Raw genomic sequence first — 11,328 nt, forward strand, 5'->3', positions numbered from 1 at the left:
CCCTCACCCTCTTCCCCAAATGACATTTCTTGTTTTGTCTTCCAGTGTGTTCTGAGCCAATCAGCATGCATTTGACTTTAAAAAAAATCTTTTTATCTTTTTTTTTTTTTTTTAATTCAAGTTAGTTAACATACAGTGTAGTCTTGGCTTTAGGAGTAGAACCCAGTGATTCATCACTTACACACAACACCCAGTGCTCATCCCAACAAGTGCCCTCCTTAATACTCATCACCCATTTAACCCATCCCCCCCCAATCCCCTCCAGAAACCCTCAGTTTGTTCTCCATATTTAAGAGTCTCTTAAGGTTTGCCTCCCTCTCTGTTTTTATCTTATTATTCTTTCCCTTCCCCTTTGTTCATCTGTTGAGTTTCTCAAATTCCACATATGAGGGAAATCATATAATATTTATGTTTCTCTGACTGACTTATTTTACTTAGCAATATACCCTCTAATTCCATCCGTGTTGTTGCAAATGGCAAGATTGCATTCTTTTATATTGCCGAGTAGTATTCCACTGTGTGTGCATGTGTGTGTGTGTGTGTGTGTGTGTGTGTGTATACACACACATCTTCTATGTGACTTTCTTGGTTGATGCAGCCAACTGCGGGCCCAAAATAGTCCTATTGCCAGATAGGAGGGATGAGCTTTGGAGGACATGGTCTTTGAGACCTCGCCCAAGTGAAGCAAGAACCTCTTCCTCAGCTCTTTTTGCAAGTGGCCAAACCTTTAGTTGTTCTGGGAGAGAAATTCAACTGGAAACCAAAAGACATGCCTTGAGAAAGAAACAGACTCCTCCCACCTCCACCCCCCTCAAGATAAAAAGTGAAATAACACACATCACAGTAGACTCTTACAAGCCAAATTAAACAAGCGAATAAACACCAGTGCTGTTCAAATGTTCAATTCATCTAAACATAAAGATTGCTGGTTTCCAGCCTGTCTGGCCCTAGTCCAACAACTCTCACTAGAGGCCTTCATTCAGCCTGATAGGGTTGGGGGTTTTGTTTATGGGTATGTGTCTTTTAAGTATATCTGGAAAATTTCCTCACTGAAGACCGTTATGTTGCTCAAGGTGCCTTGAATTCTGTTGGATGAGTTCACGTTTTGAACCTTAGCCTCCTGCAAGTTGCAGAGAGAAGCATCTTTTCTTATGCTCTTATAGTGCTGAATATCCACCCAGCAATCCACTCAGTCATTCATTCACTCCTCAAGCACTGAATGAGCACAGCCACATGACAGACAATGTGCCTGACACAGCAGATATGAGCTCCCATCTAGCAGTGGGGTTTGGGGGTCTGGACAAATAATCAGGCAAGGAGTGTAAAGGGTGGTTGGTCCTGGTCCCTCCAGGTCTGGGCTCCATCAGTGATCTCTCTTCTCACGTGTGATCAGCTTCTCCCTCTTCTCTGCTTCTCCTTCTCTACCAGTTCTTTTTATTTTTTATTTTTTTTAAATTTTTTTTTCAACGTTTATTTATTTTTGGGACAGAGAGAGACAGAGCATGAACGGGGGAGGGGCAGAGAGAGAGGGAGACACAGAATCGGAAGCAGGCTCCAGGCTCTGAGCCATCAGCCCAGAGCCCGACGTGGGGCTCAAACTCACGGACCGCGAGATCGTGACCTGGCTGAAGTCGGACGCTTAACCGACTGCGCCACCCAGGCGCCCCTACCAGTTCTTTTTAAAAGCCTATTTCATATCATAAAGCTCCACACTGAGCTGGTGGTCCTTCTAGGTATCATTCTACTTTTCTCCCTCCTCATTCAGACTTGTAAGCAGGAGAATCTACATTCTCAGTGTCCACCTCGTCCTCTTCACTTCATTCCTCAACCCATGGCAATCCACTCACCAACTTCAGTCATTACTGCTCTTTTGTTGTTGTTATCGTTGTTTAGCTTTTATTTCATGATCATACACTTCGCTCTGCAATCCAACTGAACTTGGAGGGGAGTGAGGAAAACAAGGGACCATGGAACTGCAGAGGGAACACAGAGATTATAGGAGATTTCGAGCAGATGGGGGCAGAAGGGCGCTCTCCCGAGCTACAGAAGGAACGTTCTGGTAGTTAAGATAAAAGTCAAGTCAAATTTATTAGATTTGCCCACAGTCAGCAATGGCGATCTTCTTGCTGGTCTTGCGGCTCCTGGACCCAAAACGTTCCATGGCTTTGGCGATGTTCGTGCCCTCCTTCACCTTGCCAAACACCACGTGCTTGCCATCCGACCACTCCGTCTTGGTGGTGCAGAAGAAAAACCGGGAACCGTCGCGTTGGGTCCAGGATTCATCATGGACAGGATGCCAGGACCTGTGTGCTTCAGGACGAAATTTCCATCATCAAATTTCTCCCTGCAGATGGACTTGCCACCAGTGTGATTGTGGCGTGTGAAATCCCCACCCTGGCACATAGATCCCGGGATAATCCTGTGAAAGCAGAGACCTTTGTAACCAAATCCTTTCTCCCCAGTGCTCAGAGCACAAAATGTTTCTGCTGTTTTTAGAATTTTGTCTGCAAACAGCTCGAAGGAGATGCGGCCCAAGGGCCCTATGTCCACGGCGGTGTCAAAGAACACAGGGGGGTTGACCATGCCTGGGCGGCGTGGGTGGTTCTGGGGTGGCAGCGTCCGCAAGGCCCATTACTGCTCTTTCTAAAGACTCATGACCTACTATGTTCTGACCAGCAGCTGCGCTTATCTTTTTCTTTCTATAGTATTTAATGGTGTTGGTCCTCTAGCCTCTGCTCTCAGCAGCTTCATTCTCCTGGCTCTCCTTGTCATCTCTGGTCTTTCTCCTTGTCTGTCTCCTTTGTAGTGGTTCTCCTCCACCTGCTTCTCGGTGCTAACACTCCCAGACAACTTGGCTTTCTTCTCTGGACATCCCTCTTCCTGGGACATCTTATTCACTCTCATGGTTTTAAACTAGAATTTACCTACTGATGGCTTTGCTATCTAAAGCTGTAGATAGAGACTAATCAGTATTTGGATGCAAATCAGAATATCTGCTAGATATCTACATTTTGATTTTTCATAAACAACTTAGCTTCAACTTGTCCTGAATGAATCTCGGTCATCCAAGAGGATCCTGGCTTTTGTCTTCACTAAGAACCACCAATTTCTATCTTTCTGTTTTTAAAATCGAAGCTTAATCTCTTTCTTTCATTCTATTTATGCCCTTTTCCAGCTCCTTGTCATCTTTCACCTGGATACATTCCATCTCCTTCTACCTCTGTCTCTTATTCTTCACCATCTCTCACCTTAGCCCTTCTTTTCCCTGATCCAGCAGGTCTCCCTAGCTCAGGCCACACTGCTTGCTGCTCTGTCCACTGAATTACTGCCATAGAGGTCTTTGTGAAAACCCGTATCTGACCAGATTGCCTCCCTGTGCAAAACACTTCAATGGCACTCATCACTAATGGGATAAAACTCCTTAACCTGGAAGTGTTGGGTGGTCTCCATTTGTCCTTCCAGATCGACTTGCCACCTTTCTCTACCCTTCTCTGACCTAGGAGACTGACCTCATAGACTGGTTCAGCTGGGCTCATTCACCCTCTGGCCTCTGCTTGGGTTTGGCCATGGGGAAGCACCAGAAAGATGTCAGGAGGCAAGAGGAGAAAGAAGCTAGATATTTTCCTGCTTCCCTCTGGACTGGCCAGAGGTTCTCTTACCTAAGGCTCCACATCCAGTGGGGGGAGGGGGGGAGTCTCTAGGGTCAAAATCACCATTTCCACATTTCCACCTTGGGTTCTAGTAAAATCCTCTCTTTTTGCTCCTTCTGGGTGAGTGCTGGCTGCCTGGCTCGGAGTTGCTGGCCCAGGTATCCCACTACTCCTTGGTGATTTCCCTCAACTCTGGCAACATCTTGCAATAGTCCCTTCATTAAACTCCCTTTTGTTGCCCTGCATCTTACATGCATCTTACACCTGTATCTGGTAAGCACTCACTCGATTGGTGGCAAATGTGGCTTTCTGTAGGCTGGCCACTGCTTCGTCTTCTCCATTCCATCCGCAGGCATTGCCCCCCAGCAACATCCCGCTGCTTGAGGCTCTCCGTGGAGCCACGCTTTCACTTACCACCATGCCCTTGCCCATGCTAACCCCGTGTCTAAGTCCTGAGGCATCACCTCCTCTGAGAAGGCTTCCATGTGTCCAAGCTGGGTTTAAGGTTCTGTGTGTTTTCATTGTATTTGTCGCTTTCTTATTAAACTCGTCTTTTACCTTGACATTTAAGAGCATCGGATTTAATGACAGATAGCTTGGGTTCACACCCCCATCCTGCCTCGATTTTTCCCTCTGAAAATCAAAAGTCCCTCCCTTGTAGGATTGCAGTGTCGGTTAAGTGAAGTAATACACGCTGAATGCCTAATGCAATGCCGGGCACGTAGCAATGTCCGCTAACCGTGAGCTTTTAGCCGATGTCTGCCTCTTGCCCTTGAGAATCAGTTCTATGAAGCAAAGGATCTTTACTTGGTCAACTTTCGTCGCCCAGATGTGATTTAATGACTGGCATAGGGTGGGTGCTCAATGCAAAATTGTTGAAACAAAGAAGGAATAAAAGATGGGAGGAAGAAGGGAAAAGTTAAAAAAGAGAGAGGAAAAGGAGGGATGCCAGACTTGAGGGAAGCACAAGGGCACCAGAAGTCAAGAAAAGGAATCCTGGCTCAGCTGGAGATGGGCAGGGAACAGAGGGCGGGGAGGAGCATTAGGAAAGGACTCTTACAGTTGGCCACAGGCGCAGTGTAGGGGGAGGGTCCTCCAGGCAGACACAAGCATGGGCAGTGGACAGAGGCAGTTGGCTTGAGAGGGTACAGGGCACTCTGGAAAGGGAAAGTGGTTGGATTTTGTTGGACGGTTATCTAGCAAGAGCTGAAGGTCGTGGGAAGAGGGGATACTGGCAGGGCAGGTGGGGCCGAGCACCTCCTGTATGCTGCACTACATTTGGATTCTATTCTGAAGGCGATGGGGAGCCACAGAGGAGTTTGAAGCAAGGGAGTGACCTGACCAGATGTGCTGCCCACCACCCTTCCTGGTCTCTGAGCAGTCCATGCCAAGCAAACAACACCTGCCCAGCGTCTGCCTCTCCCAGCCGGCATCATCTGTCACCAGCTAGCATCTTTGACATTTGTCACATCCAGGGTGACCGTTGGGAGAAGGAGCTTTGGAGTAAGACGGACTTAGGTTCTAGGTTGTTGGACTTGCTCAAACCTCATTTTTCTCCCCTGTAAAATGGGCACAAGGTCCTGCACCTTCCTGAGGGAGATGTTATGAGCTAATGTGCTAAGGCTCTCGGTTGTCTCCTGCTTTTCCTGATGTTATAGTTATAGCCTCAGGGCTGTGGTGTCCCAGCTGCAACACCCACCCATATGACATGCTCCTGGTGAATCAGAACAATTTCAGCCATCTGTGAGAGGCCCTCCAAGTCCCTGGCAGGCTCTGGAATGTGAAGAGCCTTGGGCTGTTTTTCATCAGATGCTGCTGAGATTGCTTAAGTTTTTTTCTTATGTCTTCAAGTGAAAAAAAAAGATTGCACAGAAGCCCTGGGAACAGATAGCTCCCACCTCAATCAGTGGCGGAGGGATGATTGGCTTCCAAGTTTGGGTTTGTTTTGTGCCTTCGGCAGCATGTGGAGCTGACGGGAGAGCAGACCTGGCCTGGCTCTCAACTCTCCTTCGTTTTAAGTGCATTTAACAGTCCATAGAGTCTTGAGAGTCAAGAAGCCATTCTTGGAGACTCTTCTGAAAGAATCGAGCTCGTGGGAAGTTGCCTGAATTTCATCTTAACTCTGAAAGGACAACGAATCGCCCTGATACTGGAGGGGGTGATATATCACTGGTCACCTTCTTACTGAAAATGTCAACTCCAAAGTCGCATTCCAATATAATAGCTCTTCCTGACCATTTAGAAATTAGTTACTTCTTTTATCCATAAAGGAATGGTACCATAAACCACATGAAATTGCTGTTTTGTGGGTCAAAAATGACGGAATGTTGGCAATTTCACGTGGCTTAGATTATTCCAAAGCACGGTGAATGAATTTTAAAGTACAAAGTGTAAAGAGATCTCTCTCCTATTCCAGCCACCTGCTTCCTCTCCCCAAAGGCCATAGCTGCTGCTAGTGACTTGAGAAACCACTGGATACAATTTGAGACACGCTTTACACACGTATTAGTTTATAAACATATGGAGGCCTGATAAGCATGCTGTTTCATTAAACCTTTATTTCTTTAGTTGCATCTCTTAGAAGTCATTCCAGGTAGCTCATTCATGTTTTTAAACTGTGCCTATGGATATGTCCATTGTTTCCAGTGTTTTGCTATTATAAACAGTGCTGTACAAGCATCCACACATGCGCATCTTTGTCGCATGTAAGTAGACGTAGCTTAAATCTCTGAAAGGGAAATTATTAGACTAAAGGGCTTAAGATGTAAAATTTTGAGAAATCCTGACAAATTCCCCTCAAAATGGCTTATACAATTTACATTCTCTCCAACATAAGAGAAGCGAAGGCATGGGGGGCTGAAGCAAACTCATCTTCTAGACTCCCTTGGCCACTGGCTCCTGTTAGGATTGGCCAGTGGAGCAGAGAGAGGGAAGAAGCCAGGACACTGCTCTCTCTCTCTCTCTCTGTCTATTTCTGCTGTCATTCCCAGTGGTCACTGATGCTAGTTCCCCCGAAGGATTCCTTCCTCCAGGGTCCCAGCTCCAGATGGGTGCCCTGGCTCTTGGACTCACTATGCCTTGTTTGTCCTTTTAGCTTTTCCAATATCTTTGTAACTAATTCCCCATTCTAAATCACCTCTGTTGAATTATTTGCTTTAGTTTTGTGTGTTTGATTCCTTCCTGCCACCCCACCCCTTAACCGGACACTGAACCGGCACACCCAGAGTTGGCAGAAGTGAGGAGAAATGGCCATGTTCTTATACTGTTGGGAAGAATGGAAACAGTTGCAAAATTTTTTGGTAGGCAGTTTGGCAATATGTGCCAAGAGCTTTAAAAATGAGTGTGCTCTTGCCCTATCTTTTAGAGATATGTGTTGAAATGTTTATGAATGAAATGATGTACATCTGTCACTGACTTCTAAACAATCCAGGGGGGAGAATAATTGGGACATCGTGTAGATCAAATGAGATTTGGGTTGATAGTTGTTTAAACTGGGTGAAGGATACTTAGACATTCATTACGCCCATCTCCTTCCTTGTGAATGTTTGAATTTTTCAATAGTAAAAAGTGTCTTTCAAAAGCCAAATCTTGGGCATTGCAGTCTACTTTCTAGGGATTTATCCTAAAGAAAACAAGTTCCTCAATGTAAAGACAAATAAATATCTTTAAAGATAGTTTTTTGTTTGTTTGTTTTAGGAATGGAGTGAGTGAGTGAGACTAGGGGAAGGAGGCAGAGGGGAAGAGAGAAAGAGCCAGAGAGAGAAAGAGAGAGAGAGAGAGAGAGAGAGAGAGAGAGAGAGAATCTCAAGCGGGCTCCAGACTCAGCACAGAGCCAGTTGCGGGGCTCAATCCCATGACCCTGGGATCATCACCTGAACCAAAATCGAGTTTGACCCTCAACAGACTGAGCCACCCAGGCGCCTCTAAGGATAGTTTTTAACAGCATTGTTTATAGTAAACAATTGGCAACAAGCTAATTTTTCAACAGTGGAAAGGTTCTACTGTAATTTCAATATATCACATACCGCAAACTGTTTAAGCTTAAAAAAGATGTTGCAGAAACAAGTCTATCATCAGAGATGTTCTTGCCTTTTTTTGGTTCGTGACGATTTAAGTAAAAAAAAAAAAAAAAAAAAAAACAAGTTATAAAAGCATGAGATATTGTAATCCAATGAAAATATTTTTACATGTGTCTAAGGAAGGATGTGAGGGATCCATACCCAAGTATGATCAGTGTTGTCTCTCTCTCTCTCTCTTTTTAAAGTTTATTTATTTATTTTGAGAGAGAGAGAGGCAGAGGAGAGAGAGAGAGAGAGAAATGTGGGGTGACCGGGAAGGTCAGAGACAGAGAATCCCACACAGGCTCTACGCTGTCAACACAGAGCCCAGCTCTTGATGTGGGGCTCGACCTCATAAACTGTGAGATCATGACCTGAGCTGGAATCAAGAGGTGGATGTTTGACTGAGCCACCCAGGTACCCCAATCAGTATTGTCTCTTGGGGGCTGTGTTCTTTCTTCCTTACTTGTGTGCACTTTCTGGTTCGTTTATTATTGTTCTTGTTATGATGTACTACTTTGGAATTACCAAAAATGACTAGCACATTCTTTCTCTGCCCCCCTCCACCCCAGCCCCTTCTTTTTTTTAATGGCCCCTTTCAAATGGACACTGCCCTGGATGGAAGGTGTGCGTGCACTCATTGTGATAAGGAGAGGAAGGGGGTCACACCTTAGCTTCTTTCTAGCAAATGCCAATTATCTGTCAACCTTTGCCAGGCAGGGCTTAGGAGAAAATGAGCAGTTTGGGGACAGAGGGAGGGAAGAGAACAGTGGGTGCTAAGGGAGATAGGGGTGACCACAGTGGCTTCCACACTTGGCTGACGCCTGTGATCGGGGACTCAGGGGTGAGAAGCTGTGGATGACAGGGACAGACACTGCCTGGCATGGCCCCATCACATGATCCTGGCTATGCTGGCCTTGTCCCCTCTTACATGCCTCTGTCTATCAGACTACTGGTCCCCCCGCCTGGGATTGGCTTCAGTTTTGCCTTTGCCTGCCCTTCAGCACATGATGCCTCCTGTTTCGAGTGATGCTCTCTTCTTGATATCTGCCATCCCACCTGCTGACCCATTTTTGTAGTCTAATAATGATAAAGAACCAAGAAATAAATGATGCGCCAGAAAGACTATAAGAAGCTTCACAAACGCCATCTCATTACGTCACCAGTGCTCTGTAAAAGTGACAACATCCCCCTGTTCGGCAGATAAGAAACTGAACGAAGCAGAGAAATGAACTGACTTCCCCAAGCAACTCCCCCCACCCCGCCCAGGCACTAGGGGGGCTGGAGTGGGTTTCAAACCGAGGTCCTCGCTCTTTCCGTTATGTGGTAGTTGCTTTCACGCCTGGATTTTTGCCTGTGGGTGTGGGCTCTGGAGGCAGGCAGCCTGGGGGAGATCCTAGGCTCTGCCTCATTCCCACTCTGACCCTGGTAAATGGCGAACTTCCCTGCACCCCTGGCTCCCTATCTGTAGGATGGTCTTGATCACAGGGCGGTCACTAAGATGAAACGAAATCATGCAGGGAAAGCACGGTGAACAGTGCTGGGCGGAGCAGATCTCAACCTTAACCAGGCATCGCAATCATCTGCGCAGCTTGAAAAATCCCTGTGCTTCAATGACACTGGTCTGGGAACAGCCCGGGCAGTGAGGTTTTCTCAAGCTCCCCGGGTGATCCTGACCTGCAGACAGGGTTGGGAGTCACAGCTTCTAGTATCAGAAAGCACCCTGTCTGGTCCTTACACCCGCTTCTGTGTCTGGCCTTGCCTGGTTCCCAGAGTCCGAGGTTCCAGGCTCAAGCTTCCCGGACCGCAGTGGTGTGTTTCTTCTGGGTTCTTAGGCTCCTCCTGGAACCCATCTGGGTTCTCGGACTCCTGATTTGCTGAACCCCAGCCTGCCCTGGGGCTCCCGGTACCTGGCTCAGAGACAGCCCCCTGCCCAGTTCTGAGAAAGACAATTCCAGAGCATTTGTGCTGTCAGAAGAGTGTGCAGAAGGTGTTGAGGCTTGAGCACCCTAGATGCTCCGGAAACCCTCCGTGGTCCAGCAGACACACCCCCTCCCCTGCTGGTCATTATGGGGGCTGTCACTTGACTTTGGAAGCCACTTCTGACTGCATACAGCACACCAGTGCCATTGCCGAGTCACATTGCACATGGCGGTCAGGTTCTAGGGTCAGTACCTGCTTTGTAGAAATTCATTTTAGTCAAAATTGCCTTGGGGCGCCTGGGTGGCTCAGTCAGTTGAGCATCGGAGCTCAGGTGGTGATCTCACAGTTCCTGAGTTCAAGCCCCGCACGGAGCCTGCTTTGGATACTCTGCACCTCTCTCTGCCCCTTCCCCACTCTCACTCTCTCTCTCAAAAATAAATAAAACATTGAAAAATTATTATTTAAAAAAAATGCCCTTATGGACTTTCTTTGGCGGAGTGCCAGAAGAAGTCATTGGTTTGCATTTAGAGCTGAAATAAACAGGATAATTCTCAACACTGGGAGTGACGGAGTAACAGCAAAGTCACCTCTTCCACGTCGCGTGGAAACCCCTGCGGACCACCTGCTGCATTCTCACCTGGACACTTCTGTCTCCACCCCAGGCCCTCCGCGGTGTGGAATGCACTGTGCACCCTGAGGATGTGTCACAATTTCCCTGTTGTCCAGTCGTTCTCTAATAGGGGAGAGTCTGTCCCCAGGGCACCTAGGACCCCCACACCTAAAGGCGTCCTGCCTCTTTGTGCAGGCGAGGCTGCAGGAGACAAGGGATTGAATCAGAGACCCCCGTGTGGCCAGGACTGCTGAGCAATGTTTTGGTCCTTTTATGGTAACGGTTGAGAGAGTCTCTCCAAGCTCCGCAGGGGCCACTGTGCACATTTGGTTTGCCCAGGGAACCCCCTTTCCCTAAAGGTCTGATCTCCACCATCATGTCTTTAGGGAAGGCTTCTCTGACCTCGCGACCACTCCTCCCCCTCCTCCGGCTACACTTGCTGCCTAAGCTGATTGCACTTCCCACCCCACCAGTTGGCCCTACACCATGCTTCCAGCCCCGTGGCATGTTTACACTGGAGCTTCCAGCTTTCGAAAGTGCTCTAGTGGCCAAACGAAGGGCCCCTGCAGCCGGAACGCTTCGACTTGACTTCCACGTCTGATGCTTACTATGACCTCGAGCGAGTTTCCTAACTTCCTCGGCTCCTTCAGAGGAAGAAGGGTAGTGCCTCCTTGTGAGGGATTCTGAGGATTAAAGGAGATAATACACACGGGCAGAGCAGGGCCTGGCTTGCGGTCCCCGCTCCGTAAACACTGGCTATTCTGGTGACTTATCCCGTGGCCCCTGGTGGCCAGCACACAGAAGGCACTCAGTCGCACTTGCTGGATGAAGGAAGCGGGGTCTCTGAAACGCTGAGGAACACGCCAGGGTCGCACAGCTAGTAAGCAGCGAACTCTTGCCTCCAAGCCGGTCTGCCTGCAAATGCACAGCTCCTCTGAGCCTCTCACCCGACCCCCCTCTACTCACCCGGAGGAGATGGTAAGCCCGGCAAGAGCTCTGAGCCACGGGGCAGAACTGGCACCCCTTCCGGAAAACGGGGCCCTTTGCTTCTTGCCTACCAGAGAAGGCAGCCTGCTCTGGTCCTTTC

At 47.9% G+C, this 11,328-nt stretch overlaps 1 pseudogene; it reads right to left on the reverse strand.

The window, feature by feature from the left end:
* Positions 1-2,089: 2,089 nt before the first annotated feature.
* On the reverse strand, positions 2,090-2,583 carry LOC124520916 (peptidyl-prolyl cis-trans isomerase A-like; annotated as a pseudogene).
* Between the last annotated feature and the right edge of the window lie 8,745 nt (positions 2,584-11,328).

This window comes from Lynx rufus, unplaced genomic scaffold, assembly GCF_022079265.1.
Source record: "Lynx rufus isolate CCGP_SWC_20201006 ecotype Redwood Valley unplaced genomic scaffold, mLynRuf1.p SCAF_3, whole genome shotgun sequence".
NCBI lineage: Eukaryota > Metazoa > Chordata > Mammalia > Carnivora > Felidae > Lynx > Lynx rufus.